General features: G+C 49.3%; 1 long non-coding RNA gene across 1 annotated transcript in view; it reads left to right on the top strand.

Annotated features, from left to right (window-relative positions):
* Positions 1-982: 982 nt before the first annotated feature.
* LOC138993012 (uncharacterized) overlaps positions 983-18,625 on the top strand; it is a 133,642-nt gene continuing 115,999 nt past the window's right edge. Inside the window, exon 1 of the long non-coding RNA XR_011468219.1 lies at positions 983-1,183. This is a non-coding gene — a long non-coding RNA (uncharacterized lncRNA). The remainder of the gene's footprint in view (positions 1,184-18,625) is intronic.

Raw genomic sequence — 18,625 nt, 5'->3', positions numbered from 1 at the left:
GCTAGAGGGCAGCAGAGGGCCGTGTTCCTGGCCAGAGCTGCTCATCACAGCAGGTCTGAGCTCCGTCCTCGCCTGCCTGAGCCCCTCTGAAGTCCGGAGGGTTGATGATCCGAGACCGCCCGCGGGGGCCTGGAATTCCTGTTTGTATCTTCAGTTTGTTCATTTTCCCAGGGGTTTATCCGGTTTGACTTGTTTGTTCATTCATTCGCTCATGCATTCAGTTATTCATTCTTCATGCCGGGCCCCCTGCGCTCCTGCACAGTCAGTCCCAGCACCGGCTCCATAACACATCCCACCGGCTCCTTTCCCTTGAGTCCCTGCCAGTCCAGCGTGGGAGGCAGGCTGACCTCGGAGGAAGGGCACATGCTAAGGCCCAAGACCACCTGGGCCAGGCTTGCCTTACTGCGCATTTATTTAGCTGCTCAACGGTGAGACATTCACCACGCCCCCCTCCCCAGACTCTTAAAGCGCCTGGACACAGCCAGGTCCTCACATTCCCTCCCATCCCCCCTGCGACTCCTCGGTCCTGACAGTTACGGTGATTAGATAGAAGCTTTTCCTAAATACTCAGACCCTCTTTAACGTCCTTTCACTCTCCTGCTTCCCATGTCCTCACGTCATCGCTCAGCATCCCTGAGATTCCCCAGGCCACACCCGCTGGCTGAAAACAGCCGATAGCAGAAGACTGTTGTTGACAGTTTAAACTAAAACTAGGTCGGACGTATTTTTGCATGAGGTTTGAAGGAGGAAGTGAGATGGGCCTGGTCTTTGCTGCCTCAGAGGATCAGGGGAACATTGCATTGTCCCTACTCCAGCTCCTGCGGCTGCCTCTGGGTGCAGTGGTGGGACCAGCCCCCACAGGGGCCTGGGGTTAGTCCTTGGGGGTGGCTGTGTGCTTCCTCTCCCGGGCATGGCCTTCCTTCAGATCCCTCCTCACAGTGTGTTCTCTCTCTCCCGCCTTTGGCCTCGAATGGCCCGCAGCTTTGTTTTGAAAGTCAAAATAGAGCCAAGGGACCAATAATGACTTCTTTCGAGGGAACTGCGCTTCACATGGGGTGTCCCTCTCTCATTTCCCCCCAGGAAACCATCCACATCTGCAGCCCTCATTCCTTCAGACGGGGACAAAGACCTGAGTTGTGCTCCCAGAGGCCCCCAACGCACCCAGTGCAGCCCACTTCGCAAGGTAGGGCCGCGTTTCCTTACTTACCACTGGATTCAGTGGTTGAGGCCCTGGTTGCCCCAAATCTGCTTTCAAAGGAAAATAATGGTCTTTATTTAGAAATCATTCGTGACTTTTGAAGTGTATCGTGGTGACCCGTATGACGCCGGCTGCTTTCTTTCTAATGGTGCTTCCTTTTCACTCCACTGAGTTGGAGAGGCTGAGGCTGGAGACGTGGTTATGGTGTGTTTGTAATGGACTTCGGAAGGGTCGACCGTGGTTGAAATGACCCCAGGGAGGGGCTGATCTTGTAAAGAAAACCAAACCATGCCAGGGCAAGAGGCATGAGGAGAATGACAGGAACCAGAGGGTAGTGAGGAAGGTTTGCTGAGACTGACGTGCTGTCTAAATAGAAAATGCATCTATTTCACAAAATGTCTTCGGGTGAAATTTGGGGAACAGACATGTATTCATCAAAAGTACACACAGCCTGCCCAGCGGGCGTGGCTCAGTGGCTGAGCGTCCACCTAGGAACCAGGAGGTCACGATTGGATTCCCGGTCAGGGCACAGGCCTGGGTTGTGGGCTTGGTCCCCAATGTGGGGTGTGCAGGAGGCAGCCGATCAGTGATTCTCTCTCATTGATGTTTCTATCTCTCCATCCTGCTCCCTTCCTCTCTGAAATCAATAAAAAAATAAAATAAAATAAAATAAAATGAATCTTTGTGTCTAAGGTCAGCTGGATAGTGGGTGCTTTCTCCTCTCAGTGTGTTTCTTCTCGTACACATACTGCGAAATGGTTCACGAATTGAATTCTGAGAGAGAGCCTGGGTGTGAAAACACCTCTGTCTCATCTGACAGCGTTCCCGGCCTCTGCCCCAAACCCCAGTCCCACCGCCTCTCTTTCCATCTCCGATAGCCCATTATGTTGGCTCTATTCATCAAATTTTCATTTGTTCGAACAAGGTACAGCTGGTTCAGGGGGAAACGTTTGGAGAAAGTAGCTTGCCTAGAAATCCATTTGCTTCACAATAATTAATTTGAACAAACTCCAAAAATATGCTTTCATAACGTCTCAGATCCCAATTAGGGCCAAGTAAATGGCTTCCGCGTATGGCAGAGCCAATCTGATCAGGGCTCCTGCTCCGTGTGCTGTAAGCATGCAGACACCGCCCTCAGGGGCCCCCGCCAGGTCCAAATCCTCCCATGTACTCCGCCACATATGCATATTTATAAATTGCAGCAGACTTTTCTAATTAATTTTGCATCGTGCTAATGATTTTTCTTTGTAACTACTGATCATATCAGGAGGAATCACAGCCAAATGGCGGCCGTGGTGTCGCTGTTAGTTTGGGGAGAAATGAAAGGAAACAATAAAGAAAACAGCTTTCAGGGACCTGGCCCCTGAGAGGTGATTACTGCTCTCACCACGTCTGCCGAAGCGTCCAGTCAGTGACCGTCGGCTAGAAGGTCCCCCGGCATTGGCCGTCTAACAGCCAGGGTCACGTGCAACTGGAAGGTTTTCTGTGGATGAAAATGGTCACCTCTGGGTCAAGGCTAGATAGACGTCAAAGTGGATGAAACGGCTCCTGGTCGTGAGAAAGAAAAGATATGAGGAAGGATGATCAGGCTGATGGTCAGGGTCACGGACAGGACCCTGGCTTATGAGGGAGGGGACCTGGGGCTTGGTTCACTTCTGCTTCTCACCAGGAGTGATTCTGATTGGCCAACTGGAGGTATGCACATAGTCTAAGAGAAGGGGGTGGGGCTGGCTTGAGAGAAGAGAGTATGTGGATGAAGGAAGTGCTACTCATCCCCGGGAAAGGGAGGCATGAGGAGTTAGAGAGAGTGAAGTGAGCCCTGGCCTGTGTGGCTCCATTGGGCATGGTCACTTGTACCTAAAGGTCGCCTGTTCAGTTCCCAGTTGCAGCTCAATCTCCAGTAGAGGGCGTGCAGGAGGCAGCCTATTGATGTTTCGCTCTCACATTGAGGTTTCTCTCTCTCTGCCTCTTTCACTAATAAAAAAAGAGAGTTGAATCAAAACAGAACGGGCCGTAATGAAGACAGGAGGTAGAGATGTGAATGGGGATGGTAGATGCAGTTTGGAGGGTCCCATTAGAATCTGCTAGAAAAGTCACAATTTTATGTTTGAAAGGAAGCTTCCAGAAGCTCCCGGAAAGCCTGAAGTTTATCCATTTAGTTCAGTTGAATTAAGGAGGTGAATAAGTGGAGCCCACAGTGTTTCTGATGGAAACGCTCCCCATGGCTTCATGTATCCATAGCTAAGACAGTGCTGGGGTGTGGGGGGGAGAGGTGGAGGGGGGCTCACGGAGAGGATGTTAAATTCTTGGATCGATATTCCTCACGGTTGATGTAGAAGCGTTCTATCAGTGACACTTGTGCTCTTCTGTTGTTCTACAAGGACACATGGCTTACACCTCCAGGTAGTAAGAGCGACGTGGTGGTGGGTCAGTGAGAGTAAAAGACGTGGCTCCAAGCTGTGCTTTCAGATGCTCCTCTAACCGAATGCCAGCCAGGAAGTTCAGGGCCATGGCTGCCTTGCCTGGACCCCAAGCAGGCCCAACCCTCCGCTCACCTGCTGGAGGGTGCCTCGCTCTCCAGTCAGCACCCAGCCCACCCCAGGGGAGACCTTGGATCTTTTTTTTTTTAATCTTTACTGTTGAACGTATACATATGTCCCCTCTTTTCCTCCATGGACCCCTTCTCACCTGCCCCCATCCCCGGTTCCCCACCCCAGGCCTTGTCAAAGGAGCTGGCCCGTCTGGTCATAAGGTTCATGTTCATTTCTTTTTTTTTAATTTTCAACTTCCATCATGTTCATTTCTTAGATGCATCCCCACCACTAAATTCCTTCTCGTGCTAAATGTATTGTTTCTGCATCCGGTTTTGCTGGGTCAGGTCCATGCAGCGCACAGCACATCCGTCCTTTTGCAATAACCATCTGGTGGTCCCAAGAACGGCTGCGACTCACCACGCGGCTTGCTTATTTATGCTTGTATTTCCCGCTTCATGTGTTTTTACCTCGGTCAGCATCCTTGGGTCCTTAGAAGGACAGGAATCGGTAGGAACCATTCTGATGGCCAGACGTCCTACCAGATACCAAGGGGGCGGGACTAGGGGAGGGGAGACAGAGACGAGGTAATTGACGTGAAATTTTCCACGATCTCAGCCGTTCCTTGATTCATGGTCGAGATGGCACTTTTCTTTTGCAAGCCGTTTCAAGCATTTCATGAATGTCCAAAAAACAACCCATGTTTTTATTGATTTCAGAGGGAGGAAGGAAGAGGGGGAGCGAGATAGAAACATCACTGATGAGAGAGAATCATCGATCGGCTGCCTCCTGCACGCCCCGTACTGGGGCTGGAGCCCACAGCCCGGGCCTGTGCCCTGACCTGGAGTCGAACTGTGACTTCCTGGTTCACAGGTTGACGCTCACCCCCTGGGGCCACACCGGCCGGGCGTGAAAGTCTCTTGAGGACCTAGCGGACACCAGCCACCATCTGTTGTCATGTGACATTCATCTTGGGGGCCGCGAGGTTGAGAACATTATCTTCTCTCGGCAGATGAACGAGTGAAGACACAGAGGCTCAGTACTCAGGTTAAGATCGCCGAGCGAATGCAAGGGAGTCCTCTCTCCCTAAGTGACTAGAGCTGATGTTGAGCTCCATCTACCTATTGTGGGCCAGCGCCCGGACTGAGTACACCCCTCCCACCAAGCAAGTCCAGAGCTAAGCTTATCCTAGAACCTTCTGCTGGGTTCCTTCCCCTTCTTGCTCTAACTGTAACCTGGTTCTCAGAATTGAATTCTTTGTGTCATCATTTCGAGTATTTGGTTTCTTCTTTTATACTCTGTACCCACCCAGGCGTGGAGGGCTGTTTGTGCCTACCTTCCTCCCCATGGCTGCTTTTAATGACTTCTCTTTCTCCATTCCTAAAACAGAACAGAACAGCCTGGCCAGCGCGGCTCAGTGGCTGAGCATCAACCTCTGAACCCGGAGGTCACGGTTCGATTCCCGGTCAGGGCACATGCTCCGACTGCGGGCTCGATCCCCAGTAGGGGGTGTGCAGGAGGCAGCCGATCAATGATTCTCTCTCATCAGTGATGTTTCTATCTCTCTCTCCCTTTCCTTTCCTCTCTGAAATCAATAATAATAATAATAATAATAATAATAATAAAGAACAAAACAATAAAATAAACGAACAATAAAAAGTGACACTCTTTACATAGATCATTATGGAACCGGTCTCATTAATTAGTTTATTAAATTAGTGGATATGAGTTAAGTGCTTACTAGGGATTACCACAGTATTAGCTATTATTAATAATATTAGAATTATTTTTTAATCAACTATGTACCTTAAAAGTAACACAACGTATACATCCGATCATATCAAAGAGCCCCAGTGCTTTGGGAAGGGAAGCAGAGTTGCCACAATGCGCCGCACACATTTGGAGCTGTTCTCATTCAGGCAAGCTGGTTTCATATCCATGACAAGCGTTTTCGGCTTTAATGTGTTTGCTGACATGAGATGCAGACTGTAATTTAATGGCAGGCTGTTTAATTATGCCTTCATTTGTATAAATTGTAATGTGGCTCCTGAATAAATGAAATAAAAATCTCTTTAATTTCCTCCTCAATATTTAATTTAAATCCATGATAAACAGCGGCCATCACTTTGAAACAATGTTAATTAATATTCAGAAGACTGAATTTGTTTTTGGCCGTATGGTATGTGTGGCATTTTGGTTTCATAATTGAACTGGAAATAAGATTGATAGAGTTAAATAACCACTAAAGAGAGGAAAGAAATACTATACTATTCAACTCAATTCATTTCCACCCATAGAAAAATGTATAATCTGGGCTTTATACTTTCAAATGGTTCCTGTCGGTGTTACCCCATATATAATTGCGGGTTTGGCTTTAGCCACGTAATTATTCAAATCTTTGAAGCATTTTTTCCAAGTTGATCGGGCCCATTTTTATATCCTGCTAGAGGCCCAGTGCACGAAATTAGTGCAGGGGGCAGGGAGGGCCTCGACCCAGCTTGCACCCTCTCGCAATCCAGGAACACTGGCTCCTAACCGCTCGCCTGCCTGCTTGCCTGATCACCCCTAACCACTCTGCCTGCCTGTCTGATCACCCCTAACCACTCTGCCTGCCTGATCACGTCTAACTGCCTCTGTCTCGGCCCCTGCCACTGGGGCTTTGTCCGGAAGGATGTCCAGAATAATGTCCAGAAGGTCGTTCGGCTGCCCGGTCTAATTAGCATGTTATGTTTTTATTATTATAGATTAAAGAATTAATAAGGTCAAGAAAGGGTGAGGGCAGCCATTTTGCTGAGACTCTGACCCAGACTCTATATCTAGTACCAGGGATGTAAAAATGAATGAAACACAATGCTGTGAAGGGAAGGAAGGTCGGTGGGGAGGGCCGGGGAGGGGTGGGAGAGCCGTGCAGGGGAGCAGACAGGTGAGATCTGTTCACGGAGCAGAGTTGATGCAGGACCAAGCTTTTGAAGCCCATCAGTGTTTCCTCTGCCCGCATTCCTGCCCAGGGCCAGGTGATCCCCAGTGTTTGCCTTGGTCCCCTCCCTAGGCATTTGCAGGACCTGGAGGGTGAGGTGCCCTGGATTGTAACTGGCTCAGCGCAGAGCAAGTGGCCTCTGGGATTCAGTCCTCGTCCTGCTTCTTAGTGGAAAACTTCAAAACTCCAGATTGCTGGAGCTTCGTGATCTTGTTAGTGTCTGACTTGAAGTGTAAGTTGGACACATCCATGTACCCACAATTGGAAGCAGAAGAGATAAGACTGACTTTGGGCCTGGCTGACGTGGCTCAGTGGTTGAGCACTGACCTATGAACCAGGCGGACACTGTTTGATTCTTGGTCGGGACACATGTAGGGGGCGTGCAGGAGGCAGCCGATCAGTGATTCTCTCTCATTATTGATGTTCCTAGCTCTCTCTCCCTCTCCCTTCCTCTCTGAAATCCATAAAAATATATTTTCTAAAAAGAGGAGGAACACTTAGAACCAATCTTGAACTGTTTATTTCTGGAGCCCAAGAGTCCCATGACTGACAAGACCTATGCATTTCATCTTTCTACAAAAGGGTTTGTAATCACCGAGACGTTTGCTAAATCTTAATAACTTTTCCATGGCTGTCACCTGGGCGCCTGTGTTAAAGTCCTGTCACCGTGCGCTCATCCCCGAGGATGCTCCCCGCCTCAGTGGAGTGCCTCCCATCCAGCCAGTCTGTGCAATTTAATTTGTTCGGAGCAAGTCACTGGGGCCTAATTGAATTCAGTTAGACACAGATCAATAGAAATCAATTCCATGTGATTAGCCTCCACATGCATCAATACAATTAAATGAAAATGAATTTAGGGAAGATTTACCTGAATGGATGACATGTTTCTAAAATGCTCCGCAAATGACTGTGGCATCACGTTGTTGGTGGGAGTTATGGAGATTAAGTACTGACTCCTAACGGGCAGGTGTTACCACTGATGGTGGGAAGTGCACATGGAAATAAATATGGAATAGACTCTGTGTCTCTAAAGAACTTCACAAATAGATGGTTCATCTTCCCAACACCTGGAAAAAGGAGGTCACACTGAGTGATCTTCAAAAGTAAGGGCGATTCTGCCTTATGTTGGGTGATGTTCCTTTTGATCCCAAGAAGGCTGGGGCATGGTGCTCATCTGATGATATGTTGATGTCTCTACTTCCTGTGACCCCTCACCCTTCACCTGCACCAGTGGGAAGTATTTGTCACCCATCTCCCTCCTTCCGCTGTCGTTCTTCGGCTGTCTTTCCACTGTAGGACGCCTGAGCGCTCTTTTCTGCAACATAACTGCAATATTGGTTTTATAGATTACATGCAGTGGGCAGTGTGATACAGCGACCAACAGACCTGATATCAAGGAATTTGGACCAATCTTCCACTCACTGTGAGGATTCCCTCTATATCATTTCTCGTTGGAGTCTAGGAACTCAACTTCTTTGTCTTTTAAAATATATATTTTTATTGATTTCAGAGAGGAAGGAAGAAGGGGAGAGAGAGAGAGACATCAATGATGAGAGAGAATCATTGATTGACTGCCTCCTGTATGCCCCACATTGGGGATTGAGCCCACAACCGGGCATGTGCCCTGACCGGGAATTGAACAGTGACCTCCTGGTTCATAGGTCAATGCTCAACCACCGAGTCTCAACTTCTTCGATTGATATCAAGTTAACTGTCTTATGTCTTTGGCATCTCCAGCCTTGAATGGTGTGGCACTGACTTTGTGCACGAACTCTGAAATTTCATGTATTTTTAGTCCACAATTCTGCTGCCTTGAAGCTAAAAGCATTCCTACCTGATTTATTTTGAGATTTCTATTGGGGTCACGATGGGGATGTAAAATGGGGAATGGGCACCCGGGTGCGGAGGAATGGATGAACACATGGGTCCGGAGAACCCGCTCAGCCTGAGGGGGGAGAGGGTGGTGCCAAGGGTCATGCTGTGAGAGCAGCCTGTCTTCAGTTGGAGAAGGTGTGAGTTTTGAAAGGTCTTCCTCATTAACACGTGTGTTCATTTCAGGAGACAGTGAAATATCAGGCTTTATCAAGACCAGGTAGAGCAGATTGAAATGAGATTTCCTGGAACACACAGCTGCTATTCTCACTTGGCTCCCGCACTGTACACATACACAGGGGTCCCCAAAAAATAGCTCCACGCACTGGATAGTTATTAATTCCAATGGTTAAATCTGAAAAGAAAGCAACATCAATTGAACTATCAGAAAAAAATGTGCGTACACCTTTTGGGATATCCTGTGTTATTTCCCTCTGAATTTTATTCAAACAACGTTTCTTTCATTTTTCTGTAAAATTGTCAAACAACAACAGATGAGTATGTACAGATGATTTTGCAATTTATAGAGACTTCCGTATGCGCTTCATTTATCAGAGCAGCTTAGTGAGATGTTATTATTCATTTCCCCACTTTTGAAATGAAGTAACCAAGGCCAAGAGAAAGCAGATGACACGCTTAAGGATACACAGGTCACAGCCACATAGAGAGCTCATCTTCCGTGTGTCCTCTCCCCCAAGGACTAACTAAGGGTATAGACACATGTGATGGAATGGGCTGCAGATGTGGATATGGATACTGCCCACCCCTCCCGTCCACTGTGGGCATTTTCCACACTCAGACGCCCAGTGCCCACAGCTTCCCTCCCTGGGTGTCCCCCCGGACACTCAGCCACAGGGCACGGCATGGGAGTCCACAGGGGACTTTAAGTGACTTTTGATACAATCCACTTTCAGATGGAAAAAATGGGAGGACTTTTTTTTCTCAAGGTCACTCAGTATGACCCTGACTTCCTTTCTCAGAATCAGCCGTTATTTCTTCATATTTTCGTGACGGTCTCACGCCTCGTTCATCGGAATTGCTCTGTCCTGTTGCTCACTGTATCCTGCCCCAGTTCTTAGAGGGCCGCCTACATTTAAAAACAAATACATTTCTTTATGCTGCATAAGCAAGAAGCAGCATCCCCATCACTGAGCCCCCAGTGCCCTGCCTTTCACCGACTTCAACTCATGAATAGTAACCACCGGACCGCCATCTCCCATCCCCGCTCCGAAGCTAATGAGAGCAGAAGGCAGGTTGAAGCAGCTGAGCTTCATGTCGCATTTGTCCTCTCGTTTGTCTGCGTCTGCATTTCACACACATTATGGAGACCTGCCTACCCCGGCCCCGGGAGCGTCCTGGCAGGGTGGCCGCCGCCGTGAACAAGCCAGACAGCATCGCTGTTCTCGTCAGTCTCAGGTGCGGGGCGAGGAGACGGCAGACACGCAAACGAGAATTCCAGGTGACACCCAGTTTTAAGAAGGAAATAGACGGGCGTGTGCCTGTGTGTTCGTGTTACTTTATTCACAGACAGTGGCCTGTCAAGGTGACGTGTGAGTTGATATTTGAAAAATGAGAAAGACAGCCATTTGATGAGCCACAGGAGAACCGCAGGCCTGGGGGACAGCCACAGTGTCCCCGACAGAGGAATTACCGTGGTGTCTTCACGGAGCAGGAAGGAAGCAAGGGGCCTGGGCCGTCCCGGGAGAGGGGCCGTCCTTAGGGGCTTCAGGGCTGGTCCCGATGGGGCATATGGGCGTGATGAGGAGTCTGGGTTTTATTCCAGCCATTGGGGAGTTCTAATCAGAACAACACCACGACGCACATGTTGTTTATGGAAGATCCCTCTGGGTGGTAGGCGCTGTGGGCAGTAGGGTTGGAACCAGAAAGGCCAGCCGGGACGCCACTGATTCCTCCGGGAGAGAGGGCAGCAGATTCAACACATCTGGGTTTAGAGCAGGGGTCCTCAAACTACGGCCCGTGGGCCACATGCAAATACAAATATTGTATTTGTTCCCATTTTGTTTTTTTACTTCAAAATAAGATATGTGCAGTGTGCATAGGAATTTGTTCATAGTTTTTTTCTAAACTATAGTCCGGCCCTCCGACGGTCTGAGGGACAGTGAACTGGCCCCCTGTTTAAAAAGTTTGAGGACCCCAGGTTTAGAGCGTCACACTGGCCCAGGGCTGTGCTCTATGCAATCGACGGAGCAGCAGGATTGTTACACCGGCATCCCCACAGACACACGAATGACGGGAGGTGCAGACAGACCAGGTCACCAGGGCTGGGACTCTTCAGCTCCATTGTGATCGCCTGTGATCTGTTGACCAAAATGTCATTGTGCAACACATGGCCTTATAGCCTTCACGCTGATGGGAAAAACTTAATGGAATAATTGCTTATGATGGGAGCCGATGATTTATAGAAATACAAGTGGCAGACACTTGATGGGGGAAATGCACTAGAGATCAAGGATATATAAATGAAAACTATCATTTTTTTTAACTCATTAGATGAGGAATTGAAAAAATAAATACAAATATGAACACAGTTACCTTTGGGTGGTGAAACAGGCTCATTAGTGCGTGGAGAGAGGCATACAGTTTTCAGAAGTGCTTTTAGAAAACAATGGAGCAGCATTTTTTAAGTTCAAAATATGCTTATCTTTTGACCCTTAAACTTATTTCCGTAATAATAGCTACACCTGACACCAATGGATGTCTGTCCCACTCTGCACTCCCTCTCCCCCTGATTCTTTTTGGGAGGAAGAGCTAAGAAAAAGAGAAGGAAAAGATTGAAAGGGTTTCTGGTTTTCTCGGAAGGGAAAAAGAGAATTCTGTTAAAAATGATGGCGGTGATGCACAGATTGTAGCCCGAGCTCTGAATTAAAGGGAAACGCATCGAGGTCTCCCTCAGCCCTTTCTGGTTATCCCATTAGTCTGAGGTGGGCCGAGTCACTGGTCATAGAAGCTGGCTGCTGCCTCGGTGGGACCCCACTGGCACACACAATGCTACCTACTAAACGAATTAGCTGGGCTGCTTCGGTAAAATTAATAAGCAGTAACCGCCCTGTTGTGTGAGGATGCTGAGCTTTTAATGTCCTCTTGTTGTCAGCCTCACTTGAGTGCTGAAGAACGCAGTGGTTCCGCGGAGACATAAAGTAGCCGACCCTTTCAGCTTTGTTGTTATTGCCAGCTCTTGTCTGGTTGTGACTGTGGCATGAAACCATTTCAGATAATTGGGATAGTTACTGGCCCCAGGTAAGGAATGGTTACAACACGAATGTGGATACGGGGCGATTACATTGACGGCTCGTGTCTTTACAGTGAGGATGGAAAATTGAGGGTGAGGGATTGTCTGTCGTGCAAACGTTCCTGGCTGTTCACAGAGCTAATTCTGTGCCCAGAAGGCTCCACAGTGTGATTTTGGTATTTGTTAGTCCCCAGCTAAGGCGAGGGCCCCTGCCAGGTAGCTGGCCCCTGTGGTCCAGGACTGAACGGGTCTGATCGCGCTGTTTCCTCCCTGAGTCCCCACTGCGGGCCGGCCGGGCGCTGCCTGGAGACCCGGGGTCGTGGTCTCCTCCTTCTCGGGGCTTCCGGACGGAATCAGAGATCCTCAGGGTCGGAGCTGACACGAAGGGCGTCTAGTTAACTCGTCAGATGCTGTGCGCACAGAGGCAGCGCCCGGTGAAGAGCGTCCGGCCCGCGCTCGGCCATCTCGGGTGGCGATCTCCTTGTCTCCACCTGTCCTTCCATGTGTGGCTCAGCGTGGATCATTCACCATGTTTCATGAGCTGCGCTTTAGTTTAGCGCATATTTTGGAAGGTGTTATAAGAAGCTGGCCAGCTCTTTCAAGGGGCAAGTTTCAGTTACGATGCCAACGTGATTTTCCACTTGCCTCTCTGTTCTCTTTCTTATGCACTATGGGTAGGACTCCCTTCAAGGCTCTTTCTATTTGAGTCTTCGTATTCTGTGGGTCTGTAAGGCTCCTAGAGTCTAAGGCCTCAAATGGAATTCAGTTGATGTGGCAGGAACTTATCCATAGAGTGATAATCACCTCCCTTCCTCCCTCTCTTCCTCCCTCCCTCCCTCCTTCCTGCCCTTCCTTTCTAATATTTTATTATTAGGGAGGAAATAAAGATATTGTTCGCACTCCTGCTTAAATGAATATATTTTCTTAATTTGCATGACTCGTAGTGATTGAATAGGACCCTGCCTATGGAACTGAGGGCTTTTAGGTTTGAGCACAGTGATTCTGCGAGGCCAGCGGATTTAGGGGTGACCAGGCATCCATGATGATGTGCCCCAGGGCACAGGACCTCTAGCTTCTCAGAAGCAGCTTAGAGAGCTCCCAGTTGACCCCTGCCTGGGGTTGGTACTGTCTAGATTTCAGGGCGATGCAGCTCTGGGCCTGTCTCAATCTCTAGGGCCGTGGAGGTCAAGGGCAAGTACTAACCTGCATTGAGCCCAGGTGGTGGACCAGCCATGTGCCACTATAGTGCAAAGAGCAGGAGCACCGTGACCCATCTCTCAGGGACGAAGGACAGGCCAGTTCGGAGGAACGCGTAAGTGTACAGCTCACATCACAGTCTCTCAGGCTGGAATCAGCAGAGACACAGGATTTGTTTACTGCAGTGGGGGAGGGGTTCCTTTTGTCTTTTGTGTGGACAGCTGGATTGTGAAACAGCATTTTTCTTTGTATATAGTGGAAAAGCCATTCATCATTTTATTTTCTTCACTGTATCTGTGCGTGGAAGGAAACCAGGGAATCACTCCGACCAGCCCAGTATGTACCTGATCTCATTCAATCCCTTTGAAAATAGCCCCCACGTGCTCTCTTAGCCCCGCTTCTTACTGCCCTGTTCCTCGGCGCCCCAGCAGCCATCATCGTGTCAGGACACGCATTACTGATTGCTTAGGAGAAACGTCCCCGTGACATCACGAGCGTGCTTACTGACGGCCGTGACTGCTGGAGGTTCCCGTTTATTCTGTGGTTATGACTGTCTTCCTGCCGGCTGCCTTCTCTGTTGCTGTGGAGCTTGCACGAGGGCTGGGGGTACCGGTTTTTGTTCATTGCTCCCTAAGTACCTAGTAATCTTGGTTTTAAGAACAAATAATTGGTAAAACAAGGTGCCATTTTAGAGCTAAGGAAGCAGGTGTGATGGGATCACACCACACGCTCCCGGTCACACGGTTTATAAATAGCAGAGCTGATTTAGAACCCATGGTTTGTGTGACTCCGAGTCCCTGTTTTTAACCCCTCCCCCCATACAAGCGTGTGTTCCCTCAGTGTTAAGAAAGAACAAACACAGCCCAGTCCGTGTGGCTCAGTGGTTGAGCATCGACCTGTGAACCAAAAGGTCACCGGTTCCATTCCTGGTCACGGACACATGCCCAGTGTTGGGGGCTCCATCCCCAGTAGGGGGCGCGCAGGAGGCAGCCAGTCAGTGATGTTTCTCTCTCATCGATGTTTCTATCTCTCTATCCCATTCCCTTCCTCTCTCTAAAAATCAGTTTAAAAAAATTTTTTTTAAAAAAGAACAGACTCAACCTCCATCAGGACCTGTGAGCCAGATCAGGAAGGAAAGAGACTCCACCGGGTGTTTCTAACGTAGAGACGCCCGAATCTTCGCCGTCGGCTTGTGGTCTGCATGGGAGGCTGCTCTCTGGCTGGTGTGAAGTGGACAGTCCCCCGCGCCCTGCAGCGAGGCTGCGGCCAGGAGAGCAAGTGATGTCCAGCGGCGGTCAGTGCCGGTGGAGGCCACGGCCCTCGCTGCTCGGCCGGCCTGTAGCTTGTCCTCGCCGTCTCTCCCACCCTCCCCGTGTCCATGGTGCTGCTGCCAGGCCTGGCAGAGGGCAGTGCTCCTGAGGGCACAGGTCAGATTCCTCGGTCACTCAGAGGTGTAGCCACAGATGAGGCTCGCACCGTTCTGTTCAGAAACCACGTGGCGCCGAGTCTACCACGTGGAGAAAACTTACCAACCGTTAGCGCACGCTCACAAAACCTCGCCCTGGCTTGGGGTCCTTATCTGCAAACTGCAGAGGCACGTGACTGCCTTCCCCGGGTGTGAAGGTGAATCCAATGAGCAGTGAGTGTGCACAGAGACCGTCACAGCAGCGGACCAAGCAGCTCCGACCTAGGTCGCCTGGTGGTCAGAACCGGAACCGGGCCTCGCTGTACACCTTTCACTTCCCCTTAGAGCTACTGTATTGTGGATGCTTAAATGATTACGTTGAGTTTCTCTTTGGGCAACGTGGGTGGGTTGGGGTTGAACTGGAGGCCAGCGTGACTTTTCAAGTGTCCACAACTGGACAGTAGAGTGGCCGTGTTGGTGTGGACGGCGCGAATGCTCCGTGTTTACTGGCGGTCCCCAGAGATGGGGGTGAGGAGCCGGAGACGAGGTTCTGTCTGAAGGAGGTTTCATAGGTCATCTCCGCTTCCTTTTCCGAGTTACTAATCTGATAAAATGCTAATGAAGCACTTGACATTTCTGGCCGTGAACATGAAAGAGGGAATCTCATTTTCAAAAGTGCTTTGAATGTCTCAGGGAGCCCCTAACCTCTGGTAAAGCCCCGCATCTTTCTGTAAGAAGCTCGCAAGAGTCCTTAGGAAAGGAATAGAATTCCCCATTCTCACCGACATCGAAGCACCTGAAGGAATACTTGCAAGTGGCAAGGATGTATCGGTTGCTGCTGGAGGTCCAGTCTATTGGTGCGTTCTGTATGGTGTGTGTTGCCAGGTAACTCACACCTGAGTTTTAGGTAACTCACACCTGGATTTCAAAGGCAGCACAGGAAAGAGAGTTTTGGGGAGAAAGATGATGCGTTCCCCCCCCGCCAGATGTCTTATTTTGGAGAGAGTCTTCCTCATAACACACAGAGGCTGTGTTGCTTCTTGAGTAAATGACACCCTTGGTTTTCCTTTTGCTTGTGTGTGTTTTCTATCTATTTTTTTACTTTCATTTATTTATTTTAAATTAAATGTATTGGGGTGATATTGGCTAATAAGATTACATGGGTTTCAAGTGTACACGTCTGTGATACATCAACTATATATTGCATTGTGTGCCCACCACCCAGAGTCAAGTCTCCTTCTGTCACCACATACTGGACCCCTTACCCTTCTCTCCCCCACCCCCTCCCCTCTGGTAACCACCACACTGTTGTCTGTGTCTGTGAGTTCTAGTTTACTTGTTTTTCTTTTTAAAAAAAAATATATTTTATTGATTTTTTACAGAGAGGAAGGGAGAGGGATAGAGAGTTAGAAACATCGATTAGAAACATCGATCAGCTGCCTCCTGCACACCCCCCACTAGGGATGTGCCTGCAACCCAGGTACAAGCCCTTGACTGGAATCGAACCTGGGACCCTTCAGTCCGCAGGCCGACGCTCTATCCACTGAGCCAAACCGGCCAGGGCGTAGTTTTTCTTGTTGTTCATTTGTTGCTTTTGGTTTTATATCCCCCTATGTGTGAAGTCACGTGGTTCTTGACTTTATCTGCCTGGCTTTGCTTAGCATGACATTCTGAAGACCCGTATTTCCTCTCTACAATGGAAATTGATGTGCATGAAGTAAATGGGGACCTGTGGCTTGTAAGCAGCGGTTCCACAGCAGCACATGGCATGCAGAGCTGGAGCACAGGCGTGTACTTCACATGTGCAGCATCCACACCGTGCCGCAGGGGGGCTTCCACCTCCCTTAGGTTGTCACGGAGCTCCTGTGGCCACAGAGGGAGTGGTGGGGACTGAGGAGCCCCCTCCCGGGGGGGGCATAATGGGATGGGGCTCAGCCCCTGGGGTCCCTCTCCAGGAAGGGCGGAGCTCAGCCAGCGGAGCCAGCGGCCTGGGCGGGCAGTTTTCCTCCCGGGGACTCCGGCTGCCCTTGCCCGGACAATCTGATAAGCTTCCTTCTCCGCAGCCGGAGGAGGGGCCTCGATCAGATAGGAGCTAACGGGCTCTGACAGGCCTTTCAGGGCGTCCAGAGGCAGGTCTGCGCTCGGCCGGATGTTTCATCTGGGCTATAATCTCCCCGTTACGAGACAATCAGGGAGGTCACTGGGAGAGGTTTTATCTCCCTCAGCTTCCCAGCGGCCTGATGAAACATTCATGAGCCTCTGACAACATTAGACCCAGGGCCCCTCCCAGTTCTCTCTCCAGGAGCAGGAGCAGTGCAGTGCCCTTCAGAGGCGCCTGGCCAGGCCCCATGGCTAGCGGGGAGCTCACTGCTGTCCCTGGAGGTTAACCCATTAATGATGGCAGACCTCCCCAGGTATTCGATGCCCCACCTTCTGAAGGAAGCGCGCTAACTTAGTCACAGGCCTGGCCGAATTTGGGGTGACTCTCTTCTCCGAGGCAGCGCGTGCGCACTGGGTATGGACCGAGTTCCGAATGACATTCAGTTTCTTACTCACTGGGTCCTCTAGACCAGGTCGCACCTCCCTCGATCGCAGTTTCTTCATTCGTCCACTCCAGGTAGAATTGGAGCTCGCAGGCCTGAGCAGCAACATGGAGATAAAACGTTACTGAGTAGTTTGTCGGTGCTTAAGAGCTGTTTAAACACCGATAACTGTGTTTTTTAAGCTTTCATTATTTATCGCACATCAAGCCCCTTGCACCCGTCACGCTCCGGTTACCAGTACACACAAGATCTCGGGTCGGAAATGTAGGAAGAACATGCTGAACAGTGAAGCAGGTCAGAGGTGGACAGGTCCACGGAAAGGCATCTACCAGCTGGCGTGGCAGGAAGAAGCAATTCAGAAGCGAATGGAGCAGCTGAATGTGCAGGGAGTTAAAATACCCTTCATTTCACATCCCCGCCCAGGCCAGCAGGTCTTGTTATTTCCGTTTCACAGGGAGAGAAAGTGAAACGCCTACTTGCCATGTCGCAGCCCGTAGGCGCAGGGGCAGAATTTCATTCAGAGCCAACTCCAGAGCGGCTTTTCCCAGCTCACTGTGCCTCCTGGTGCGTGTGCCTATTTCACATAACGTGACACTATAGGAAAGCACACTTTTTCTCCCTCTTTTGATTTTACACAAGAATCTTAGTGTGGATCTAATTCTTAGAGATTTTTACTCTCGCAAAGGCAAGGGAGCCGACTCTTGTCTTCCGCTCGTTCTGTGCAGGCCGGTGCTGTGTATTGTATGTGCCATGTTTTACGTGAAAATAAAAGTAAAGACTTCCCTCTCAAGGACACAGAGCTTCCTGAAGGACATTATGCTCGTTCAGTAATGTATTTATACTTAGCTGGTAATTAATGCCGGCGCCTGTTGGAATACACTCACACACACTCACACATTCACATAATGCCTCACAATGACCCTATAGACTAGAGTGATGCAATTATTTGAGTATTTCACTGGTGAGAAAGAGGAAGCAGTGATGGGGATGGTCTGAGGATTCTAAGGATAGAACTCAAGCGCTCTGGCTTCAGACGGGGGTGGGAAAGGGCAGGAGAGGCAACGGAGAAAAGCCGAACACATAGACTTCAGTCAGCACCAGTGTCTGCGATGGGCTCAGCCGTGTGCCAGGTGCGCCCTGTAAGCTGCTCAACAGCATTGGAAACCAGCGCGCGCAGACTCGTTAGCTCTGAAATGTTTCCTGTGCATCTAAAACTCTTCCTAAATACAGACTTTGTTTAAATAAAAAAAAAAAAAAAACGGAAAAAAGCAATGTGAAGAATAATAACCTAATTTATGTGGTAACAATATTTGTACCTATAATATACGCGTGCATAGAAAACGGCCCAAAAGTATATACACTTGACAGTTTAACAACATATATACAAGGTCTGCACGCACATCTAAGGGTTAGAGTTTAGCTCAAAGGAGGGAAGTGTATGTATTTCCGTCTATTTTGAATGTTTCACAATGAGAATACTTTCCTGCACGTTACAGTCGTTTTTTCGCTAATGAAAGCAAAGTAACAAAGGGGTCTGGGTTAAGGATGTTCAGAGAGGAGAGAACATTTCAGACCGTGAGAACATGTAAGAAACAAGGTCAGAACTCATCATATAACTTAATCCAAACCCTTCTTTACAGGAGCGTGTAATA

Source organism: Myotis yumanensis, unplaced genomic scaffold (assembly GCF_028538775.1).
Source record: "Myotis yumanensis isolate MYYU_CA2020_CCGP unplaced genomic scaffold, mMyoYum1.0.hap1 SCAF_15, whole genome shotgun sequence".
Lineage (NCBI taxonomy): Eukaryota > Metazoa > Chordata > Mammalia > Chiroptera > Vespertilionidae > Myotis > Myotis yumanensis.
Note: the sequence above shows the minus strand (reverse complement) of the source record. Positions and strands in the feature narration are given on the sequence as shown.